A 23,363-nucleotide genomic window follows, 5' to 3' on the forward strand; every position below is an offset into this window, starting at 1 on the left:
CTCCTCGTCGCTAGGTCTTTGCCCTTACTTGGCTACAGCTTCGTGCGTCTTTGCGTACGTCGTGACGCAATCTTCCACCCGTTCCTCCCCGCCCCTCTTCAATTCTCCCTCCTGGAGTCGGCGGCCTGCGGGGTTACCGGAAGTGATGATGCAGGAGGCTATGGAGGGGGCGGGGTTTGGGGGCGGCTGCCGCCGGTGGGCCGCAGATGAAGAGGAGGCGGCGGCAGTGGTGGAAGAAGAGGCGGCGGCGGCGCGGGTAGGGAGCCTGGAAACGCGAGCGGGGATGGTAGGTGGTTTGGACCCGCCGGGCCGCCGTCGTTTCCAGAAAGGGTTTGACTGGAGGAACCTCTGGAGCAGCTGTGAGTTTTGGGGGGGGGGGGCTTTTGAGGAAAAGGGGGGAGCATTGAGAGATGAAGGAGCGGGGGTTGGGTACCTTCGAGAAAAGGGGGTGGAAGGGGAGGAGTGGAAATCAGCGCCTTGTCTGGACTGGTCCCTTTGGAGGAAGAGGCTGTGAGGGGAGCCTGTGGCGTGTCAGCCGCAGGGCTCAAGAAAACTTACCTACGGTCCCTGCCTCCCGACCGCCAGCACCCCTCAACCCAGGCCTGGGGATCTGGGGGCTGGAGCTGCCCTGGAGAGGGTGCAGACTCTGGTTCTATGCCCCGGGTAAGCGCCGTAAGGTAGGAGTCCAGGCGGGAGGTGGTGGGTGAATCTCCAGCTCCCTCCTCCCTCATTTCACTCCCCACCCCCATCCTTCTCTTTAATCATTAACAGTCCTGGAATTAAGGGGCTCAGACCTGAAGGCCTTTCTATGCACCTTTGCTACAAACGATAACCATCTGTGCCTGAGGTAATGGGGCTGGAAGCTTTGCCCGTGTCCTGTATAGGAAGTGGTACGGGGTGACAAATGTATTGTTTTTTTTCCATTCCCTTTCACCCCTTTTCTTCTCCCATATACACCCCTCGTTTCCACTTCAGTTCTCTGTGGCTAGGTGGTAATCATGGTGGTTTTTCTTTTTTCTTTTTTTTTCCCCCCCTTTATGTCACTTAGTACCTTGATTACCTCTTTCGAATTTGGTGTTCAGCCTCTATCCCAGATCTTACTGCAAGCTTTGTAATACTTCAGTTACAGGCTGTGTCACATTGGGAGTACCTCTCAATGCCTGGTAGCTCCAAATTAAGATGAGCATTTTCTCCTATGAATACTGGAATTCCTAAGGCCTTGCAAAGATTCCTAAATGGCATCATAGCCCAGGAATCAAAGTCTCTTGTTCTAAATACTTTATGTGTGAGGAATTTACATGTTGTCAACTCTTCCCAAAATGATTTGATGTTAGGCTAATTCTGGATTTCTGTGTTTCTCTCCACCCACACTTCATGATGCACTTCAGAGAACAGAAAACCCCATATTACTTTTTTGTTTCTGCAGTTGGACAATAGGTTTTTAATCTTTTTCTACATTTGTTGGTCACACAAGTCTTCAGTGGCACATATGATTTGTGCTGATTTCCATCTTATTTAGCTGATTCTTTGTGTATAGGTGGTCTTAAATGAGAAAATGTGGTGTGTTGTTTTAAAGAAGAATACAAACCAATAACGGATGTGCAAAAATTATTTGAACAAGGCAGATAATGACTGGAAAGACCTCTTTATGGATGTTCTCTTGGTTTAAAAAAAAAATCACCAAGTAGTGCTCTTTTAGCTTGTCTTAGAAGTTTTAGAGTGAAATGTAAGAATTCCTATTTTGGTGTTGATATTTTCTTTGGAAATCTGTTGAATGTTGAACTGTGTTTTCTGAAGAACTTTAATAGATAGTGCCTAAATATTAGGGATCCTTTGATTAGAAAGTGTCCATAAATCCTGGCCCTCTATAACTGAGTTTATGTGCATATTGCTAGGAGAATTATCATAACGGGTCCCATCCGACTCATTAGGGCTTTCAAGCCTGATAAAACAGAATATTTAATGCCTTGGTTGTACAAGTAACAGCTTGTTTATGTGTTTCACAGAACTGTAACAAAAAGAATGACTACTGTTCTCACAATTGATTTGGAACCATTGTATAAAAAGTCCAAAATTCATTCATTCAGCAAGCATTATTGATGAGCAAGTAAGTGCTAGCCAGTATTTTGGGTTCTGGGTGGGCAAAGGTGAACACAAGCATAAGGTCTGAGCTTTCATGGAGCTTACATTAGAGAGTGTGGGGACAGAGAATAAATAAGCAAATAAATCAGATTTTAATAAATGCTGAAGGAAGTAGAGTGATGTGATAGAAAGTGATTGGGATGCAGTCAAGGAAGACCTTTCTTGAGGAGGTAACACTCAAGCTGAGCTTTAAATAAAAAGAAGCCAGCCATGCAAATATAGGGGAAAAGCCTTCCAGCTTCTCGGACTAGCTAGTGCAGAAACTGGCTGAAGTGACTTTGGCAAGTTCCAGGGTCTGGGAAGAAAGGGGTGGGGTGGAAAGGGGGTAGGGAGGTGAGGGAGGATGGGAAAGAGGAGGCAGTAACAGCCAGAGCCTAGTGAGCAAAGAGGAAATGAAAAAAGTCTAGGTCAGAGAGGTAGAGGCTAGGCTCAGAACAGGTAGGCAAAATAAGAGCAAGAAGAAGGAAATAGAAAGTGATGCTCCTTTTTGATCAATTCTATTTCCTTTCGTAGAGTATTATCACTGTTTTGCAGGTACTGTTGGACTGTTGGCAATTAAAAAAAAAAAAGTTGCCCTGCTGAGAGTGGGAGAGGAGCCGTCTGTGGTCACCTGGGTCTTTTCTGGCAGATAAATGTCAAGCTGTGTTCAGAATTCAACAAAATGTTCAACTGAGAGCACACTTTTTCTCCTTAGAGGATTTTGTCTTGTATGCTATTTAAAATTGCATAGTGGGTACCCTGAATATGTTCTAGTAAATGAATCCTCCTTTGCTTCCAGCTGTGTATGAATTTAGGGTTGAAGGTTGGGCAAGTGATAATATAACCCCGTTGGTCTACAAAGATGTCCATCAAGATCTAAGTTTGAAGTTGTTTTTTGTAGGGAGGCAGGTTTTATGTTGCAACATTTCCACTCTTGTCTGGTCTGCCTGATGACTAATAACACTGAGCTGAGGTGTAGGTTGGTGCTAAAAGTTCACTCGGTGGATTACGGTAGATAAATGACCATTGTGGGCTGAATCCCACTGTGTCGGCATCTTTGGGCTGGCATGTAACCAGGGGATGTAACCTACTTTTGCCTTCTGTTGGGGCCATTCATCTCCAATAGTCAGCTGCTTTTCAGCCTCACCTTGACCAGATTGTCCACTTGAGAAGCCCAATCAGGACTCCTCCTTGATTTGGCCCTCTTCTGCCATGTCACAGTGGGCTGAAACAGAAAGAATACGCTGTTTTCTTCTTTTGAACCCCACAACAGTGACTAGTGTGTTCTTTGAGTGAATTGGCCCTTTGAGCCATGTGGTTGAGAGACTTAAATGTTGCTTGGGCTGTTTGTAGTAAAGTCGGTATTAGAAATGCTAAGTAAAACCTTTTCGTGTTTGGGGGAAAACAAATCTGAAATTGAGGACTTGTCACCTGTTTTAAGTTCTGCTACTTTAGTAGAATTGGTAGGTGGATTGCCAGAACTAACGAATAGGGCTTGCTGGGCAGTCCTCAGGGTAATGAGGGGGGTGGAATAGAGCCTGGTACTGAATTACTGAATTCCGACTTGAATACCAATGGAAAGTCTTTTAGTTAGCAAGCAAGTGACTGAAGTGAACAGCTAGGACCAGGAAAACAACAGACTCCACTCTTCTGTACTGCAGACTAAGTCAAAGATTGGAGAACCGATGATATATATATAATATATATAGGTTAAATATATAGGTTAAATATATATATAATATATATAGGTTAAATATATAGGTTAAATATATATATAATATAGGTTAAATATATATAGGTTAAGTATATATAGGTTAAAATATATATATATATATATATATATATGTCTAGGTTAAAGAGTTTTGGACTTTGTATGCTAATGCTGGGCTTCAGATGCTCTGGCCAGTGGATTATTAAGCTGTCTACTATTCATCTTCATTTCAATGGCTTATTATAACTCAGGTATGAAAATATCCTGTAGGTTGAAATATTATCAGCTAGTTTGTAGACTAGTGGCTCTTTTCTAATTTCTGAAAGGGGGTGGATATGTAGGAGGGGACTTGAACATGGGGAGAAGCCATTGACTCCTACGTTGGCCACTGATTGTGTTTGGGGAAAGAATCCACCAATCTAAATGAATGTGGAGTCTTGGAGTTGAGCTGGCCTTTTAATCTAGGGTACCAGTTGATTTCTTTCTTGAACTTTGGGGGCTTTTGGACAAACTCTTCTGAGAGGTGGGCAACCTAGAAGGCCAGTTGATGCCACTTAGTTTTGGAGTTGTATTGCAGTAGACTTAAAATTAATCTGATTTTGCTGTTTTGGTATCTGTGCTGCAGTAAGAGTTAATTGTACACTGGCTGCCAGTTGTTTTGAGGTGAAGATGTGGTAACTCAGATTGAAACAATGGTAATTACGTGGTAACTCCTATTTCCCCAGCTCTTGATAACTTACAATTACTTCTTTGTGTCTCTTTACAGATGTTGATACCAGTGAACCAGGATCAGTTCTCCCTAAATGTTGCACAGTGTTCTGAAGCTCTTTGTACAAAGGACCAGTGAGTTTGAGTTAGTGTCTTTCACTTCAAATCTAGTTTCACTGGTTCTTGTGTCTGTTTTTCTAGGTGATGGAAGGTCTTATTTCTTTTGGGAGAACAAAGAGATTATCACAGTACCTCACCATTTAATTAACGATTACAAAGTATAACTCAACATATTAATTTAATAAAATAATGAGAAAAAGGGTTGGAAGCTCAAACTCTAATTCTTTGAAGTTGTGATGTGCTGAAAGGAAAAAATGGGAGGGGGAAAGAAAGTCCCACATGATCTTCTTTTAGATGCGTGTGAATGAAACTTTATTTAAATACTGTACATCAGAATAGGGAAGATCAGTAAGTCAGTGTTGAGATGGTGATTAGCCCTTGTGGCAAAATAAGCCACCTATGGCCAGTGCCCATATACCAGCCTGAGTGCATGGAAAGGTAGGCATCATGTTAATGACTCCTCCTGACTTCCTGAGGGTGTGGCTTTGCTCAGGACTATCCTTTGAGCTGTGCTGTGTTGTTGGGTTTTGGGCTGAATTGCAGTGTGGAAGCTTAGATTGCTATAGGAAACATTCTCTTTGTCCCTGTTGTGCCATGCTCTGCTGGAGGGCTCAACCTGAGGACTTGAGGACCGGAAATAATTCTGTAACTGAGGCCAGACCAGATATGACTGACAGAGGATCTTGGATAGTACCCCCTGCATAGTGTAGGACTTCTGTTTTTGGAGAGTTGTTTAGCATCTTTTGTAGCTACTGCCCCAGTCTCTGCTTGTCATTCTAGGAGACAGTGTGCTGGAAAGACTTGCCTCCCCTTATTTTATTAATAGATTGCTTCCACCTATCAGGACAGCAGGGTTTGGTTCTAGTTTTTAGTTCTTGTTGGTTGATGAAGGGTTTGGTCTCTCCAGTGTTGGCTTAAAGTGGGTTGGTGTGTGATCTATAATTTTGATTCTGAGTAAGAGTCAAGTGATAGCATTTAATGTATTGAATGCAGTTCATTCCTCTTTCTCCAGTTTAGGAAGAAGCCGGAAAAAGACCCTCAAAGAACCTTACTATCTGGTGTGGTGTTTGTTTCAAACTGGGCTCTGTGGAGCTCTTGTGGGCCGTTGCTGGAGTACATTTGTGGTTGGGATGAGGGAGTTTTGCTGTCTCCCTTCCATTTCAGCCCACTGTGCTTCACTCTGTGAAAGTTAACTTTAATATTCTCTTATATTGGGCTTCCACAGAAGATTTCAATGGAACAAAACGTTCTGAGACCAAAAACAGGTTGAAAAGTGGTGATTTAGTCGGGAAATGGAAATCTAGAAAGGTTACAGTAAACTTGCTTGAAGTTACAGAGCGGAGTACTGGCAACTATAGGACTAGAATCGGGCCTTCTTTGTGCTAATTTTGTTTTCTCATTTACTTTACTTCATATGTGTCTTTGTAGGCACTTTGTTTGAGTTGAATTGAAATCCTTGCTGCTTGGTCTTTTATATATTCTTAGTTCTTTACTCAAACATTTTGTCACAAACTGCTGTTCTTTCAGAGAAGACTCCTTATAACCACCTTTGAAGCATATGCGAAATGAGGCTATAAGTGAGTAATGGCACCTGTAAGTAGCTGGCCCTTTCTCCTCAGTATTCCTGAAAGTGACAGTAGTTCTCTCAAATAGGAGTTGAGGCTTTATCTCTGTAATTTCTTAAGCCGGTGGGCTGTAGAGAATACCTATTCAAAATGCTGAACCAAATACACTACTTCCTTTTCCCAGTGACTTGCCCTGGAATCCGAACAGGAAAACCTGGGTATATCCATTGACAGAACAGTTTTAGAACAGCTCTGGGAAAGAACTACAATGGCCACATTCCTTTTTTTTTCTTTCTTTCTTTGTGAAGCAAATTTGTTTTCAGTTAAACTCTAGCTTTATATCTACTTGATTACCTAGTGGCTGCTCTTTAAACTGAAAGGGAAGGGTAGGAATCCACTGCAGTGAGGGCTGGCACTCTAGTAGCCTGGGTTCTAGGTGGCAGGATCGTGGATACGCTGGAATTCCCAGGTCCTCAGAGGAGACATTTTTCTCAGTTCGAATGACACTTTCTTGCTTCCGAGTAGAATTCAAAAGTGAGAAGTGATAGAGTGAATGCCCTGTTTCCATTTTTTAGAATGTTTCCATGGTTCTTTTTCTCTAGTAAATTAGTTTTTTTTGAAACAACTAGTCATTTGTTCAGTCATTTACTCAAAACAGTTGGTTATGGCTAATGCCTATGGTAAGGAAAAGTTTGCGGGTTTCCTAACATTTTATGAAAGAGAAAAGTCTAAAGACTTTTGAAGGCTTTTATTTTATTTCATTTTATTTTATTTTATTTTATTTTATTTTATTTTATTTTATTTTATTTTATTTTATTTTACTGTTTATTTACTTGGGGGGGGGAGGGGCAGAGAGAAGAGAGAGAGAGAGAGAGAGAGAGAGAGAGAGAGAATCCCAAGCAGCCTCCCCCAACACAGCGCTCAGTCCCACAAACCCAAGAATATGACCTGAGCTGAAATAGAGCTGAAATCAAGAGTCGGAAGCTCAACTGACTGAGCCACTGAAGTGCCCCCTGAAGGCATTTATTTTAAAAAAAAATTTTTTTTTTCAACGTTTATTTATTTTTGGGACAGAGAGAGACAGAGCACGAACAGGGGAGGGGCAGAGAGAGAAGGAGACACAGAATCGGAAACAGGCTCCAGGCTCCGAGCCATCAGCCCAGAGCCTGACGCGGGGCTCGAACTCACGGACCGTGAGATCGTGACCTGGCTGAAGTCGGACGCTTAACCGACTGCGCCACCCAGGCGCCCCTGAAGGCATTTAGATAGGTGGGTTCAGTGGTGGAAGAAGAGGGTGTGTAGGGAAGGACTTTGGGAAGGCGAGGTGGTCGGGGTGGTGGTAGTGGTAGTGGTATTGTGGACTGGGTGTATATATAGGGTGAAGAGAAATGCCCATTGGTGGTCCAACTGGGAAAGGGTAGAAAACGCTAACGATGGCACTTAGTGGGGGAAGAGTGGGTAGGGAAGGAGCAGGCCCACAAGATTGCCCAACTTCAGGGAACAGTGTTCCCAAGGAGAGGGACGGGGAACCTGTGGAGTTGGGTAATCCAGGGGCCCTGACCAGGTCTCTGACCACAAGTGTTCTCTCTCATTACTGGAAAGTATATTTCTGATGGGGAGGGGTGAATGCAGGGATGCAGTATCTGGTTTGACCAGATTGGTCTTAAAGATTGCTTACTGAGTGCTGGCCTAAGTTTTTTGAGATCTCTGTCTCTTTTGATTTTACTTTTGACAAATCAGAAGTTGGTAAACAGGAGGGAATGTAATGTCCTTGGTCACATTAGAGTTTGGGTAAAAGTACAAATGAAGCAAATACTAGGGGGTGGTGATTGTCATTTAGCATCATCTGCTATCCAGAGGGAACAGTTAATGTAAACTATCGAGGTAATTCGTGATTCTCTCATGGGAGAGAATCTCATGGAGACTATAATAAATGTGGAATAAATCACAACTTAAATTATTAAAGAATAATCATTTTTGGTTTCAATTTCTACAACATTCCATGTTTTCTTTAGCAGGTCAAATTAGTCCATGAGCTTTCTTCTTTTAAAAGAAATTTTATTCTACCAGGTACCTGCAGATCTGTCCATAGAGCCATATTTTATGCTTGCACTGAAAATGTCAGGTAGTGCTCTGAATTGGTGACAGCTATAGATTTAATGATTAGATCAAGCAGGGAAGTGGCTTCTGAGCACCAGTTAGATTGGTTTTAACGTAAACCTCTTTTTCTGAGGTTATTAATTATGTTCCAACAACAATTCTCTGACACAACCTGAGTGTCCAACAATTCAATTCTGACACCAACTGCCTGGAGTGAGTGCATACCCCACAAGTTAATGTTTCAGTCTCATAAGATTGCCCCACTTCAGATAACAGCCACAAGTATCAGGTAGCCCCAGAGTACCTGCACTGCTGCCTGACGGGCTAAAAATTTGGGGTTCCTCACAACCTCCCTCCCCCAGGTTCAATAATTGCCAGAACATTTGACTCACAGAACTGGGGAAAGTGTATTTATGATTACAGTTTCACTATAAAGGATACAAACCAGGAACAGCCAATTGGAAGAGGGGCATAAGACGAGATCTGAATTGGTACAGCTTGCATGTCCCCCCTTGGTTATTGCTGCCTCCCAGTACACCAGTGTGTTCACCAAGCCTGGAGCTCCCCTAGCCTGGTTTTAGTTTCAGTTGAGGTTCCTTGATGTAGTCATAACTGATTGAATCATCAGCCTGGTGATTAAACTCCAGCCACCCTTTGCGCCCCTTCCCTGTGGTCTGGAGATGAGGCTGAAAGTTCCAACCTTTTAATCTTGTGTCTGCTCTTTCTGGTGAGGCCAGCCTCTGCCTTGAAGGTGTGTAAGGGCCCACCCTGAGTCACCTCATTAGCATAAGTTCCAGTGTGGTCCAACCAGGATCCTTATGAATAACAAAGGACATGTCTATCTGTAAGGACATACCAAGAGTTTTAGGAGCTCTGGCACAAACTGGGGACAAAGACCAAATATATTTTTTTATTCTACTACACTAATAATCCAGCTTTGCATTCCATAAGTAGATGCTACCTAGAGAAGGCTACCTAAAGTTAATTTAGGTGAGAAGTAACAGTATGCATTTACTGTTAATTTGATGGAGGTTTTGGTCAAGAGAGTGCAAATTAAATAGCTTCAGATTACAAAAGAACAAACTTCTCCCTCAGTCAATATGAAATGGCATACTCAGAATGTGTTATAGTTTCTTGGATTTCACAGGTGCTGTAGCTCTAGACTTGCCTAGTGCAAGAAATGAGCTCCCTTAATAAGAAATCAATTACACAATATTCATGTTTTCTTTTGGTGTGACGTTAAAAAGATTCAGGTGTACGTAGTGCACTGGTTAAGAGCATCAGCCTAGTCTGGGTTTTAGTCTGAACTTTACCACCTACTTAAATGTTGACCTTGGATGAGCCACTTAACATCTCTAAGTCTCATTTTTATATTTTTCATGTATAAAGGGAGGATAATCATAGCAAATACTTGTAAGTCAGTAAGACAGTCCATTTGAAGGCTTTGGCACTGTGCCTGGCATGCGAATATATATATGTGTGTGTGTGTATATATATATATATATATATATATATATATATATATATATACAATCTAAGAACATCAGCTGTTATTAGCTATGTGCATACATAGCTAAGCTCACCTGGGTTGGCACGTCCCAAGGGGCCAGGAACTATATCATTTTACTTCCTTTTATAGGGAGACATATAGGACAGCGTATAAAACATTGCTGGGCACACAGTAGACACAGGTTATCTGTCACTTGAAAATAAAACCTGCTCTGGGTATCTGGGAAGTATAGGAGTGACTCTGTGATGGAAACTTCCAGCCCATTTCCAGAGCTGGCCTAAAACTAAGAGATGGAAAATCTCCCTGAAACTATAGAGCATGCAGGAGTCTAGCAATGGGCACTGGGGCTCAGTAGCAAAGGTACTGTTAAACCAAAAAAAAGGGAAACTGATCCAGGAGACATTTTTATCTTTTGCAGTATACCTTGAGTGCATTGAATTGGGCATAATCACATGAGACTTTGGGAAGGAAACAGCAAGTCTATTTCAGCCAGTCTAGAAAAACCTTGGAGAGTCAGCTAGCCAAGTACTATGTTGTGTGTGTGCTTCTCAGAGAAAGTGAAAAGCCCAGATACACTGGTAAAGGGCTTACCAGCTGCTTGAGGTTCAGTTGTTGGTGAACTCCCCTAAGGCCAGCTCTCTAATTCTCCCTGTAGCTCACCCATCTGGAGATTCTACTCTGGTGGGACCACCACTGGACTTAGATCCTAGTCTGGGCTCCACCACCAGTTATTCTGTATTTTTGAGCAAGTTACAGGCCCTCTTTGAGTCTGTTTCCTTAACTGTGACATAAAGGATTTGAGATGAAATCACTGTTTCGCAAAGTGTGGCTTTGGTTATATTTTTAGTGTATATGCTGCTGAAATGAGCACGCAAAAGTGTTTTTTTTTGTACTGTTGATGGTACATAAGATTTTTGGTGGTACACAGATGAGACCTTTTTGTTTACTAGTTCTGTATTTTACTGTGTATTAATGAAAACAAAACTAGCATGCCCAGACCTGTGACTTCATGGATAGTGTTGCTTAAGATAATATTAAAGTGGATATGATTTTTTTATGCTTTTAAGAAAAATATTGGGTGAACAATAGTTGATGGTAAATGGATATGTAAGATCATAAAGGCTGTCTAGGAAAGGCTGAAGTTTGTAATTCTAAGGTTCATTAATTCTGCTCCAGTGCCACACCTTCATGAAGTCCTCTGGGGGACACAGCAGAACAGGTTCAAATTTGAGTGGATTTAAAGACTTGCCTCACTCAAGCAAATTGACAAATTTCTATTTCTGCATTCATGGTGAAGATATCCGTAAGTAGGCTGTATAGAATTTAAAATATTGTAGATGTTAGTAGTGGTGGCTTTTTTTTTAATGAATGAAAAATAAGTAGTAATGCTTTCTCTTTCACTCTAAGCAGTTTTCCTACAACCTGGATTGATCTTTTTTCCTTTCACTTTTTGGGGTTGGGACTCCCCATAGAAGCAGCTAGGATTCTGACCTATCCTGTTGGGGAGGGAGAAAAAGCCAACCCTCGTGCTCTCTCTCACTCTTACTTATTTATTTATCGATCTATCTACTTACTATTTATTTATTTATTTATTTATTTATTTATTTATTGCCAGCCCTCTCTCTTGAATGCATGCTAGTGCATGTATTCTAGGTTCTGGAAGGCTGAGGCTGTGCCCTATGTTAATCTTACTGGTAACTTCTTTAAAGGTATAGTGTGACACCTGCCCTAAAATGAAGTTAAACACGGAGACAAGCTTTATTTAAAATTTTATTTCACTTTTGTTTTATTGGCTCATAACTCAATGGGGGTCTTGAGAAGTAAACTGAGCAATGGTTTAAAAAAAAAAAAAAAAGAAAGAAACAAAAGTATTGTGGGAGGTGCTTTCTTTTTAAGTAAAACCCTAGAATAAAACTGAAATCTTGATTGCATAATAGGAGCCAAGAAAGTTGCTTTCACATGTAGTCTGTTTTCTTGAGATTGTTTTTTTGTTTTGTTTTGAACCTTAATTACCTGTGTTCCCTTGACATTTTCTGTGTATCTTCACACTGTCATCTTTCATTATCTACTTTGCTTGTTGGCCAGTGTTCTGCAAGTGATAGTGTTCTGTAATTACTTCAGCATAAAGGCCCATGCATCTGGTATAGTTCCATGTAATAGTTAAATGTTTCAAATTGTAATTTAAAAGAATTGCTATAAAGATGGTTCCGTGTCTATTACCTTTCGTGCTATGTGTTATCTAGTCAAGATGAGGTCAAAATTGAGCACAGTGGTGACAATGATGTAGCCCAAGATGATTTTCCTCCTTCATTTATTTAATACAGAGTTTCTACTTGGTTTCATAATGAGAAACTCTTCAGATGTTTCCCAACTGAGGTAAATCTAACGTTCCAAGCCACAAGCCCTCAATACTTGGTAAATTTTCGTTTTGTCATTCATACAGTTTTGTCTCCTGAGAGAAGTGGTGACTTGCGGTATTGGGCACACTGGGAAAGGGAAAAAGCCTTTACTCAGGCCTATGATTTTGCAGGATTAAAAAATCTTTTTTTCTCCAGTAAAATCTGTTTCATGACATAGATGACATTCATCCTTTGTGCAGATTCACAAGACTACCTTACTCATTGTAGATGTCTTTCAGAGTCCATTTTCCTTGGCGCAGAGTTTAGTCATTACTTATATATTATTGCTGGTGAGTCGGGGGAAATCCTAAAAGGGGATGGAGAGGAGTCGTGACATTTGCCCTTGGTCTGTAGACTAGGATTTGCAAAGCTAGAGTGAGGTTGTTTATTTCTTTCTCTTCTTGGAAAATTGCCATTGGATCAATGAGTCTTGGTTAAGATATCTTGTGGGCAGCTGAGTCGTTGGGCCTTTAAAGATGAGAGCCCCATGAAATACTATTCTTTCCCAGTCATACAAATAATTATCTCCATGGTAGTAGAATCTCCACAGAAGTGTAAGCATTCAAGATCACACATTTAAAAAGATAAAATGTAATTTAGAGTCAGAATGAAAGATGTACAAACAGTGGTAGAGTTCCAAACCTTCTCAAGTCATTCTTCCATGTTTCCAGCACTTACTGGAAGTAAGACGACTTACTCTGGTGTTCTCATGGAAGACTAACATTTTAATTCTTGTTGGAAATTGAACTTTCATGGTAACTTGAAGTAAAAAAAAATAATAATAATTGCCGGCTTTAACTCTTAACTCTAAACCTCCCTAATCAAAGAACCAGAATTACTTAGTTTGTCAGGGCATTTGCTTTTCTAAGTTCCAGCTCAAAACCATTGCTCGGCCTAGCAGAAAGAGATAATAAAATGTTATGCAACAGGTAAAAATCTTTCCAGTTGCCTTTTCCCCATTTGGAAGGATACAGTTTTTCCTTCCCTCTGTGTAGTTTGGCCTAAGTTTCCCCTCAGTCTGATTTGTCGCTTTACTATTTGCATACAATGCTTAAGTTGACTCCCTCAACACCAAGTTCTGCAGGTCTTCTACATTTAATGCTTCTGACTCAGCCCAATGAAGTGAAAGAGCTTTTGATTACAGTAGCAGCTTAACAGAACAAAACTTTTATTTTTAATTTTTTTAATGTTTATTTATTATTGAGAGACAGAGCATGAACAGGGGAGGGGCAGAGAGAGAGGGAGACACAGAATTGGAAGCAGGCTTCAGGCTCTGAGGTGTCAGCACAGAGCCCGACGCAGGGCTTGAACTCACAAACCGCAAGGTCATGACCTGAGCCGAAGTCGGACGCTTAACTGACGGAGCCACCCAGGCACCCCAACAAAACTTTTAAAAACACACTGTTAATAGCACTCTCAGTTTCCAAACAGATGCAAGATATTCTAAGAACCATCCTATATAGTTTTCAAATTAGACGTATATGAGAAGGGGACCAGCTTTCCCAGACAGGATGTGGATCATTCATAGGGAACTTCTGAAACTCAAAACTAGCTTTGTAACCTAGAAAAATTTGGCCTTCAGATTAGATGCTTTCACCATTGTATTCAAAATGAAGTGTGTGTGGTCTGAATTTTTCTTAAAGGACTGACACTAGGATTGGATGCACAACATGTGTTTATAGGTTGCCAGCTATTCATTCCGGTACACTTAAGTGCCTTTTGTGTATCTTGTTCTTAAGGCCCTTATGATGTGGTAGGAAAAGTGACATAAGAACAACTAGAAAATGTAAAACCGTTGCCAAAAAATATCAGTGCCATAAATGAAGATGTGGAGGGGCAGAAAGGCTCTAGGTCAGCTTGAAGGAGTCAGGAGAGGAGTCCTGTGGGAGGTAAAAATCTCAGCTGAGCTTGACAGACATAGACCAGAGAGTGAGATGGCGTTCAGTAGAGGTAACAGGATGTGTAAACCTAAGCATGAGAAGCCGTGGCATTTTGGGGAATGGCAGGTGTTTATGGCTGAGGGATGGGGAATATATGAGATGGGGAGAATGACAGTAGTTGAGGCCAGACTCAGAAGGGCTTTCTTTGTATGCCTTATTGAGTTTGGGATTGTGTTTTGTAGGTGAAGGGGAACTATTAAATAATTTTGAGTAGGGACGCAGCATAGTCAAGTAAGTGTGTGTGTGTGTGTGTGTGTGTGTGTGTGTGTAAAAGATCATTCCAGTGACAGTGTGAAAGAGGTTGGAGGGAGCAATCCCAGAAGTAGGGAAACTATTTGTGAGGGTGCTCCAATAAAGATGTCAGGGGCCTGAACTGTAGAATTACTGAGGATGGGTAGATAGTCAAGAGTAAGAATTTACAAAGTCGGCCTTAATCTGATAAAACTATTGTTTGGATGTCCCGCATGGGTCAGTAGGCTGAAGGGTGCCCTGTTCTATACAGTCACTCAGAGGCCCAGGCTAATGAAGATTCCACTCTTGTGTACTATCTTGGTAACCATGGCAGGGGAAAAGATGGCTGAGATGTCACGTGCCAGCTCAGTGTTTAGGGTTAGAAACGATAAGAATCACAACTGCCTACAGCTCATTGGCCAGAAGTAGACACATTTCCCCACCTCACTGAAAAGAACCTGGGAAACTGGGGGAGCAGATGGACCATTTGGTGATCTTTTCTGTGCCACAGTGTAGGGATTTGGGTAAAGTGGGTTTTTTCTGAGATTATTTCAGTGTATCAGCAGTACCAACTTCGTAGGGTAGATGTGGGGATTAACTGCTGTCATGACTCTAAAATGCCTAGTATTCTGTCTGGCACAATAAGGCTATTGAAGGGGACCTTTAAGTTTGATCTTGAGAGTTTCTCACTGTGGGTCATATCTAGTGAGTATAATCAAAAGTTAAAAACCAAATTAAAGAAAAGGAATAAATTATAGTACATCCTAGAAGTGAGGGTAAGGTAAATATTGCTTCATGAAACTTTTGAGTTATATGTGTATTTACATGTGTATTTGGTCAGGGGGTAGTGTTCATTCTCACTGAAGGCTGCAGTTAAAGTGGAAGGCACTGATCTTGTTCTGTCTCTCATTTCACAGTAACTGAAAGCTTATACATACCACACAAAAAACTATTCATTTTATTTAAAAAAATTTTTTTTAAGAATTTATTTTGGGGCGCCTGAGTGGCTCAGTTGGTTAAGCGTCTGACTTTGGCTCGGGTCATGGTCTCATGGTTTGTGGGTTCAAGCCCTACATTGGACTCTGTGCTGCCAGCTCAGAGCCTGGAGTTGTTTCAGATTCTGTGTCTCTCTCTCTCTCTGCCCCTCCCCTGCTCACACTCTGCCTGCCTCTCTCTGAAAAATAAATAAACATTAAAAAAATTTTTTTAAAGATTTTATTTTATTTGAAAGAGAGGTGAGAGCACACACGGGGGACGGGGAGGAGAGAGAGAATCCCAAGTAGGCTCCATGCCCAGTGCAGAGCCCGACGCGGGGCTCAGTCTCAGGACTGTGAGATCATGACCTGAGCCGAAATCAAGAGTCAGACACTTAACTGCCTGAGCCACCCAGGCACCCCTAACGATTTTATTTTTAAGTAATCTCTGTACCCAACTTGGGGCTCGAACTTACAACGCTGAGATCAAGAGTTGCATGTTTTACCTACTGAGCCAGCTAGGCACCCCAAAAAACTATTTTAGTATGGTTTTTGAAAGAGTTAGTTTAAATTTCCATATTTTAAAAACTGTGGGTTTGAAAAGCATTATCCTTAATTATGAAAAACAGTAAAACATGGGTTTGAATTTTAGCTTTGCCACTTGCTAGCTGTGTGCCCTTATATAAGTTATTGGTATTTTCTGTGTCTTAGTTTTCTCATCTATAAAACAATGATAATACCTACCTACTAGGGTATGATTGTTGGATTAGTGTAAAATGTTTTGAAAATGTTGGGTGGTACATTGTAAAACTCATGTAAGCATTTGTGGACGTGATTGTGTAAAACTGGCTAGTACCATGCATGTAGGTAGATTTGTGCGGTGTGCTTGGTACAAAGTAGGTGCTTATTCTTTAGAAAATGTTTGTTAGGTGCCAGTTAGCTCTTTTCACGTTACCATGCACACTCCCTGCCTTCTTAGAACTTGTAATCTAAGATGTAATAATAATAATATCCTTTATCTTCTGTGCACGTGTTATTTTTGGCTATCTGCTTTGGTGTCATGAATGTTTATGTTCAATAGGATAAAGGATAACATAATGCATTCAAGCTTTGAATGCATAATAGAAATAACAAATTGTCTATTATAGGTGCACCTGGATGGCTCAGTCGGTTGAGCGTCTGACTTCCGCTCAGGTCATGATCTCATGGTTCATGGGTTTGAGCCCTGCGTCGGGCTCTGTGCTGACAGCATAGAGCCTGGAGCCTGCTTCGAATTCTGTGTGTCTCTCTCTCTGCTCCTCCTACCGCTCATGCTCTGTCTCTCTCTCTCTCTCCTTCAAAAATGAATAAAAAAAAATTTTTTTTAAAAAACCCAAATTGTCTACTATAATAAAATGTCAGCATAGGCAGTTCCTATAAAAATTCAGTCAGGAGAACTTACTGGAGGAGAAACCAACAAAATACTTTCCTTTCTGGATTAAAAAAAACTTTTGGCCTGCAAGAAACAAGTATCAAATTTGTTTATAAGATTGTTAGGTTGATTTCTCTTGCAGTGAGTAGTTGGTGTCAGCCAACTGATGAGCAGTGAGAAACGTGCTGTGCCTTTCTCAGGGCAGTGGTGGATGATGACTTTCATTTTGATAAGCCAGTTGGTGATACTGAGGAGTAGTGCCCTGGGTGAATAGGAGTTAATCCTGGCTGCCTGGCAGAAGTGGATTTGTTATATAATTTATGGCACCCAGAAGCCCTTTGGGGAGGTCTTTATTGTCTTATTATCAAGACCGTATCCATCTAGGCCTGAAGATTAATTCTTGTTGCTCCCATCTAGTTCCACCAGAGTGGTTCTCATAACTGAAAGGGTAGCAGTTTGCTGTGAAATGCCTGCACTTGGCTTTTGCTTTGACACAAAGGTATGTTAATCAAGAATGGCTATTAGAAATCCAGAAATGTTTCAGTTAGTGATTTATTAATAGTGTAGAGGACTTTTTTTCTTGTTAAACTGATTTAACTTTTGAAAAATGAGTCATATTCAGGGTTTCAAATATTTCCTCTTTGACTAGCCTCACAAAAGGTGTATGAATATTTCTGTCTTGTAAATTGCTGCTGCCGTTCATTTGTGTCTGTTTTGCCATTGCTGAAACAAATACAGGAGTGTCCGTTTGGTTTTCCATCATCTGACACAAGTGGACCTCTTTAACTCTTATTACCGGTGTCCACTGTTCAACAAACCGGTACTATCTTTTGTGACTCACTGAGAAGTCATGTGGTGGTGTGATCCCCGTCCTTAGCTACCAGCACTTAAACTTGTAATTTTCAATGTATTGTGTTAAAACAGATTTCTAATTCTGGCTATTTTTCTTTTCAATTTTAGACCTAAAATTGGAAGCTCTATTTTTATAAAACACTCTCCTAGAAAAGTCACTGGTGTTGCTACCCAAATATCATAACTGGGCCCGGGGGCGGAGAGAGCAAAAGCTAGCTGTTTCACATGGTTAAGCAGAATGTGTGGGCCTGCCTGCCAGCCAGCGGAGGTGGAATCTGCCCTTTGCTTTCTTGGCAAATGCATCTAGCTTTGAAGGCCCTTCGTTCTTGGCCTTTCTTTTCTTGCTGTCATCTAAAACATAGTCCGTTGTCCCCTGTGGTTCTAACGAGATGCAGGACTTTGATGGTCCGTATCTCTTACTATCTTTGATGAGGTATGCTCTTGAACCCTGAGAGTTAAAAGCCACTGTGTCATCAAGCGACTTTTAGTAAATACAACAGTGGAATAGCAGTATAAAATGGCTGTGTGTCCTTCATGTTCAGTATGCAGTATTCAAGAAAACTGCTGGGTTTTGCTCTTGCATCTCCAAACACCTTAAATGTGTGATGCCTTAGTTTACTGAGGTAGAGAAGATCTAGTTCAGACCAGCACCAGAAGGCTTTTTACTGGAGTTCACCTGATTGGCAAACCCTTGGAGCTTCCTAGAGTGCCACATGGCAGTGGCTTGAATGAACTCTTTGGGCTTTCTCCCTTGCTAAAAGGAGAGGCCGGAGTGATATTGATATCCATCATTAATGTGAATTTTTTCCAAGGGACTGGGGTGCAGGTTAAAGAGAGGCTCGACAGGATGAACATGTTCTATTTCAACTTTAACTTTGGCTCTTTTTGGGTTTGAGGTGAAAATTAGCTTGTGGCATGTGGAGAGTGGTATATGCTGGCTGAGAAGCTGTGTTTTACATTATCTGGGAAATGATGAGGTAGGGAATAAGGGGACAGTTCCTACTCTCTCTTCTCTCTGAAGGTAGTGAAGTACTGGGAGGAGAGGAGTCCAGGAGAAGTTAGACCTTAGGAAGCAGTTCTGGAGAAGTGAAATTAAATTCTCCATACTTAGGGCTTAACCCCCTTTTAGTATTTGGTAACATCATAGAATTGGTATAAATGGCTACCAGTTGTTGAGTTCTAACTTGTGCTAGGGACAGTGCTAAGTATGTTGGACTCCTCATTTATTCAATCATGAGTTAATACACTTAATGTACATAGACTAGTGAGTGCCTTGTATAGAAGCGTTCAGTAGATCTCAGCGACTGTTATTCACTCAACAGATATTTATCAAACTGTTGCTTATGTGACACAACTTAGGTGCACAGGACAAACAGGTGAATAAGATAAAATCCCTGCTCCTGTGGCATTTGCCTTCTAGTAGTGGGAGCAGACAACAGGTAAGTTAACAAGAATTTCAGAGAGTGGAATGTGCTGAGAAGAAATAAAATAGTGTGTCAGATTGGATGAACATGGAATTTGAGGTTGGTTGAACAGTAAAGGCATCTCAGCATTAGAACTGAGTCCCACTTGATGCGAAGGAGCCATTTATTCTTCACGGTGACCCTTTGATTTTCCTAGTTTTTAGGTGAGAAAACTGAGGCACGGGTGATTAAGTATGTGCTGGGCGCAGACAGAGCTGAACTGTACAGACTCAGTCATCTGTGTGCAGAGCATGTCCTGCCTTTCTCCGAAGGCATGAGACTGTACTGGGGCAGCTGTAGGAGCTACACTATCTGCAAGTGGGTTTTCTGGATGGACAGAACCAATGTGGTTGCAGTGTAGATAAAATCCTGATGCATTTTGGAAAAGTTCCATGTATTTTCATAGACCTCAGTCATTGGATGCAAGCTTTGCGTGTATTTGTATGTATCTACAGATTATTCTGGGTCCAAAGCTGTCCTATCAGATTTTCAAAGATACTGATGATCAAAAGAGCTTATGGTACTGCTGCTTTATTTTAGGATTTCCTCATAATCGGTTTTATGAAAATAGGGCCTAGCTGTTAGGGCAGAGTTTTGATAGCTTTGCAGTGACCATTTGGTGGCAGCAATTTTGGCAGGTCAATATGAGCGGGAAGTGGGCAAGAACTGGGCTGGAATCATCAGATGTGTCTTTTACCAAGTCTCTAATACTGTGATCCCAGCCATCAGGTATAGGGGTCTATTTTGATTTAATTATCTGCTTATCTTTACACGTGTTAATGAATACTTTGGCTTCATGCCATGTGAGTACGCATCTGTGAAATAAGTAACTGGGGCGGGGGGGGGGGAGGGGAAGCCCAAGAAGCCCAAACCTCGGGGCCTCAAGTTTCAGCCTGCAGGGAATGGATTTCCAATAAAGACACACAAAAATGAGCATTTACTGTCACAGTTTTTAAAACCTGAATTCTTTCTTGCTTTCTGTCTTGCTGTCTTTCAAGAGGGAGAGAGAATGGGTGCACGTGTGAACGAGCGGGGGAGGGGCAGAGAGAGGGAGAGAGATAATTTTTTTTTAATGTTTATTTACTATTGAGAGAGACAGAGCGGAAGTGGCAGAGGGGCAGAGAGAGAGGGGGACACAGAATCCGAAGCAGGCTCCAGGCCCTGAGCTGTTAGCACAGAGCCCGACATGGGGCTTGAACTCAAGAATTGTGAGATCATGACCTGAGCCGAAGTCAGATGCCAACTGACTGAGCCACCCAGGCACCCTGAATCTTTTTTTTTTTTTTTTTAAGTTTATTTTATCCATTAAGAGAATCCCAAGCAGGCTCCATACTATCAGTGCAAAACCCCATGTGGGGCTCAAACTCACTAACTGTGAGATCAAGACCTGAGCTGAAATCAGGAGTTGGACGCTTAACTGAATGAGCCACCCAGGTGCCCCTGGAGAGAGAATCTTCAACAGGCTCCAGTCTAGCATGGAGCCCAACATGGGGCTCAATGTCAAAAAACGGGAATGCTTTCTAAATAGGCTCTTCAGTGCTTGAAACCAAAGAGAAATGGTTTCAGCAATAGTAACTGAAACCATAAGGGCAGTCAAATTCTGGTCAGATCTGGTCTTTCAGTTTCATAGGATGTGGTTTAGATGAGATACCTATTTCAGCTGGAAGATTGATCATGTTGTTACTATACAGAGGAAGACTTCCAGGAGCTCTTGCTTTACAGCTTTTCACGTGGTGTCTGAGTGCTGGGAGGAGGTTCCTCCTTGGGAACATGAAGATGACAGAAAGTATACACAACAGAATAAAGCAGCTGTTAAGTGCTCTGTGGCCTGTCTGCTTGAAGGAGGCCAAAGGTGATAAAAATTGCAGTTGGAAAGGTTCTTTTGCTCATTAGTAACATCAACTTTTAAATGGCATCTTAGTGGCCCACCCACTTGTAATAGAATTTTACAGTTTGCTTGAGTTTGGGATTATTGGTCCTGGTGTTCAGCTAATGGATTCCTTTGATGTATTGGGTTGAAATTGTGGCCTAGTAAATTGGTTCTGGATGATGAATCAGAGAGCCTAGGTATCAGACCTTCTTTCTTTGGAGTGACATAGCAGTGTGTTGGTAGGGACTCTTTCTGTTGTGACAGTAAACCTGATACCCGGTTTATGCAAAAGAATTTATTGGCTCACATAACTGGAGTTCAGGCTTTGATCTGACTTTAGGTAGTACAGTTGGATTCTGGGTACAGATAATGCCTTGAAAACTCATTTTATCCTTGTCTCTTGGCAGTGATTTTATTCTTGAGTCTTATATACATTTAAGTTGAGACCCATTTGATAAGAAGGGACCATTTAATCTCACAGTGACTCTTTGATAGGCATTATTATTTTCTCTGGTGGCCCTTTCAAGATAACTACAGCAGCTCCAACTTCCCATACTTGCAGTGCTAAGATTCACTGTCTGCTTAGGTCTCTTGCATAACCCTAACCCAGTCAGTTGAAGCCAAGGGCATGTGAGGCTCTGGTGGGCCTGAGTCACATAGTCGATTATGAACCCCACCCAACTCTTGGGTGAACTCTTAGCCCCTGAACTATGTGGCCAAGAGTTCAAGAGAAGGCTCTTACCTAGTGAAAACTAGGTAATCACCTGATGCAGAGCCTAGGTACTGAGGAAGCAGACAAGTGGGTGTCAATTTAGATAGAATTAAAAGGTGTCCTTACGAGTAATCTTTTTCTGTCCCCCACTCCGCATCATTTAACAACACTGTCTTGAAATCCTTGAAGCCAGAATCCTTGGATTTGTCAGCCTTTTTGATGTGATTTACAGTGAAGCAAGTGATCTTTCTTTACCTGTTTCCATTCTCCTTTGGTGGTTTGATATTTCCCCTTCAATATAATGTCTTAATGTGCTTTTGGTAAGGATTTTTCAAAAGAGGTTGAATTAGTTGACAAATATCACAAGATAATGTTGGGAGAAATACACTCCCAGTACATTGCCATTATACAAGTTGATATTCTTTGGAATTCAGATTGGAATTGTATATGTGTGTGTGTGTGTTTGCAAATCCTTTGATCTGTTGGTTCCACTTACAGGAATTTATTCTCAGGAAATAATTATAAATGTGCTGAGTTTTAACTGCCTGTTCTGTTTATTATCACAGTATTATTTATAATAGTGAATATTGGAAGCAAGCTAAATGTCCAACAATGAGACATAAATCAGCCTATTATGGTACCTCCATTCAGGGGAAGACTTATCTGAATATTAAATATGTTTCAACAGAGAATCTCAATCTTTTTTTAAAAAAATTTTAATGTTTATTTATTTTTGAGAGAGAGAGAGAGAGACAGAGCACAAGTGGGGAGGGGCAGAGAGAGAGGGAAACACAGAAAATGAAGCAGGCTCCAGGCTCTGAATTGTCAGTACAGAGCCTGACATGGGACTCAAACCCATGAACTGTGAGATCATGACCTGAGCCGAAGTCGGACGCTTATCTGACTGGGCCACCCAGGTGCCCCTCTCAACCTTTTTTTTGCACACCCTCTGCAGTACAGCACCGAATTTTTGACAGAATGAATAGTAGGCTATAAATAGTCTCTGGGTTACATAACGTAACTAGTGTGTTAGTGGTGATACCAGTACTACCATTGAATTGCTGCTCTTTAAAAGCGTTGGATGAGAGCACAAGATTTATATGAAAAAATGTTCAACGGAAACGATTACAAAATAGAATGTACGGTATGACCCCACATTTGTTTGAAAGTCCATGTGCATAATATGGACATGCATGTATTTTACTTGTGCCATCCATATGTGCTCATATAAAAGACTGAAAAGACATACTCAGATATTAATTGCAAGTAGTGGGATACTAGGGGACTTCTTTTTTTTTTTTTACCTTTATGCTTCTATTTTCTAAACTTTACAGACTATGTAATATTTTTGAATTTGGCAGCAGGAAAGAAAGCCTTAGTGGCCTCACTTCTCTGACCAGTTTACTGATGTGGTTGAAAACAGATATTCTTTTATTATACAGCTCTTCTCTCCTTCTGCTTCTTCCCGTCTGCTGTGCATTAGCAGTCAGCTTCCATCATGGGCCTCTAGGAAAAAACTGATAAATGTGGCCTTAATGGATTTGGATTTTTTTTTTTTTTTAAAGAATTAGCAGACATTTAAGAGATTGATTAGTTACCACATGATGAACCTGAGGCATTCTTAGAGGAAATGTGGCTGTAGAAACCACATCTATACATTTGTGGTACTTCTGGTG

The 23,363-nt window shown here is 41.3% G+C and overlaps 1 protein-coding gene across 15 annotated transcripts in view; it reads left to right on the forward strand.

Moving 5' to 3' along the window:
- Positions 1–23,363, forward strand: part of DCUN1D3 (defective in cullin neddylation 1 domain containing 3) — a 41,694-nt gene that overhangs the window by 276 nt on the left and 18,055 nt on the right. For 5 of the 15 annotated variants that reach the window (XR_007147743.1, XM_047838277.1, XM_047838278.1 and 2 more), the window contains exons 1-3: positions 47–359; positions 2,007–2,107; positions 4,599–4,685. The gene's annotated coding sequence lies outside the window, so the exon portion shown is untranslated. Of the gene's footprint in view, positions 1–46; positions 360–2,006; positions 2,108–4,598; positions 4,686–23,363 lie in introns of those variants that run through there. The other 10 variants (XM_047838279.1, XM_047838285.1, XM_047838276.1 and 7 more) reach the window with 8 other exon arrangements.

The sequence above is a fragment of the Prionailurus viverrinus genome, chromosome E3 (genome assembly GCF_022837055.1).
Source record: "Prionailurus viverrinus isolate Anna chromosome E3, UM_Priviv_1.0, whole genome shotgun sequence".
Lineage (NCBI taxonomy): Eukaryota > Metazoa > Chordata > Mammalia > Carnivora > Felidae > Prionailurus > Prionailurus viverrinus.